Genomic DNA, 2,345 nt, shown 5'->3' with positions numbered 1-2,345 from the left:
CTCCTCGCGCACGTGGCTGAGGTGCACGCAATCCAGCAGGAAGGGTGGGAGCACCTCCAGCGCCTCCTCCACAACAACTTGTGCTTGGTACAGTACTTTGCCAAGATGCAAATGTAGACCACCTAATCTAACCCCAATCTTATGTACTTGTTCATATACTTCTTCTTCGAATCCTCTTTGGAGTGTTGATATGCGCAGGTGATGTCGGCTGAGTTCTGACGCAGTTACGTTTGGGCCGTGGCTACACCTCGGTCCATTACACGGTTGCGTCGCGGCGCGGACGCTTGGGCGGTGGTATCTCGTCGTCCTGGACCTCGGCCGGCGCGCCCGTGAGCTCGGATATCTGTGCATTCAGCAGTGCCAGGCGCTCGGTGCTTTGCTGGAAGTGTGCCAGCTTCTCCACATGCCGCTTCAGGTCCGCTGGTGTCGGGTAGCCTCGAGGCAACACCTTGTGAATCCGTGTGCACCCGTCGTCATCCCGCTTCTCCAGCCGGTTCGTGTTCGTTTTGAGAAGCGTGAGGACGCGGCGGCAGATGCGGCCCCACATTGTCGTCACCGCTATGGTCCCATCGCTCAGAAACTCGTCCAACGCCATGCAGCAATCGCAGTGCGCAGGGTCCAGGTCAAGATTGTCAAAGACATAGCAGTCGGGCAGGGGCGGGACCGGATCCAGCGACCCGTTCTGAAGTATGGCGGCCCGGCACACGTGCACGAGGTACAGCAATACGTCGGGGCAGTCGCATTTGGTTTGGAGCCGAGCAATCACCGCGTAGACCTCGTCGTTGTTGGCGACGGCTCGCCACGCCTGCACAAACGCCAGCACATCCTCGTCCGGTGCAAGCAGCCCCAGTGCGACGATCACGTCGACGGTGGGTTTCGCTGTCTGAAGCGTAGCTTGCAGGAGCCTCTGCGCCCGCGAAGCAAGAAAGCGAGACAAGACGGCGTGCAAATTCGAGTCGAGCGTCGATACTTGCTGCTGCTTAAGAAACCAGAGGATACCCCTCACGGTATACTTGCCACTGAGCGCGGCGAGGTCGTCGAGGAGGGAGGCGTCGCACGGCCGGGTCGAGAGCAGAATCTGCAAGAGACTGCCGCACTCGATCGGGCGCAGACGTTCGTACTTTGCCAACGGCACGCGCTTGGCGAGCGCCAAAGCCATGTCAGCGAGAATGGCCTCCTTGTAGCGCGGTGCGGATGGCAGCGTCGGGCGGCTTTGGAGCGCGAGAACGAGCGATACACAGTGGCTCTCGAGTCGGCTAAAGACGCCGACACGGGTGTTGGCCTCGAGCAAGGTGTACGTGCCATGACGGCGCTTGTAGAGAAAGGCGTCGATGTGACGGAGCAGCGAGACTGGAAGCTTTTGACGCAGCCAGTGCTTCTTCTCGTCGTCGTCCACGTACGCGTCGAGGAGGATACGACACTTGTTGAGCTCATTGCTGATGTACCGGTGGTGAGAACCGGGCATCGCGTCCCAGAGCGCTTTGATGCACTCGAAGACAAAGGGCTGGCGCAGCGGAGGGCAGACGGCAGTCTAGGGCTCTGTGATCCGAGCGAGACTTGCGAGCAGTTGGCAGGTCGGTCCGGATTGTTTCCAATGTCTATTCCACCGCTGGACGAGGCTGAGCATCGCGTGCTGGAGCGCCGGCCAGCCAAACGCGCGCACGATGTGCCGTGATAGGTGGCCGCCACGTCATAGGACGACAGGTGCGTCTTGAAGCTCGTCGAGAGACCGTTGTGGGCAAAAGTCAGTGCGCCACCAGCGTGGTGGTGCGGCAAGAGAAGCAGCAGGCCAAACGACCCCGGCGCGTCGTCGGGGCCGGGCCGAAGCGCATCGGCGTCGCCAGTCGCGTCAACGCAGAGGTGCGAGAAGACGACGTCGACGTCCATCGTGGTGATGGCCAGTGCCACTTCGGCGGGGCGCAGAATGCTCGTTCGCATCGCGCCCATCCACTCGTCCTCGTTGAGAAAGTCGATCGCCGCGCGCGGCGATCGAACGTCAGTCGGAGTCGCGTTCCGTCGCTGAGAAAGTGCCACACCTCGTTGCAGTCGGCGCAGTGCCGGGGGTCGAACGGGATGTCGACGAGGTCGCCGTCACGCATGCCTGGCAGTGGCAGCAGCAAGCCGCCACGAACGTACGCCTCTCGACACACGGCCGCGAGCGCCACTAGCACGCCGCGCAAGTCGCCGTCGGCTTGTGGCCATAGCTGCTCCAGGACGGTGCCCACCAATCGAAGCAGCGCATACAGCGACAACTTGTCGGGCTTGGCACCGTTGGAGAGACCGGCGAGGTGCGACACCAAGCCTAAGACGTGGCTCCGCTGCGTTGAGCTGCGGAGCCAGCGCCG

This window comes from Saprolegnia parasitica (assembly GCF_000151545.1).
Source record: "Saprolegnia parasitica CBS 223.65 unplaced genomic scaffold supercont2.49, whole genome shotgun sequence".
Taxonomy (NCBI): Eukaryota; Oomycota; class Saprolegniomycetes; order Saprolegniales; family Saprolegniaceae; genus Saprolegnia; species Saprolegnia parasitica.
The sequence above is the reverse complement of the archived record's forward strand: the minus strand, read 5'-3'. Positions refer to the sequence as shown.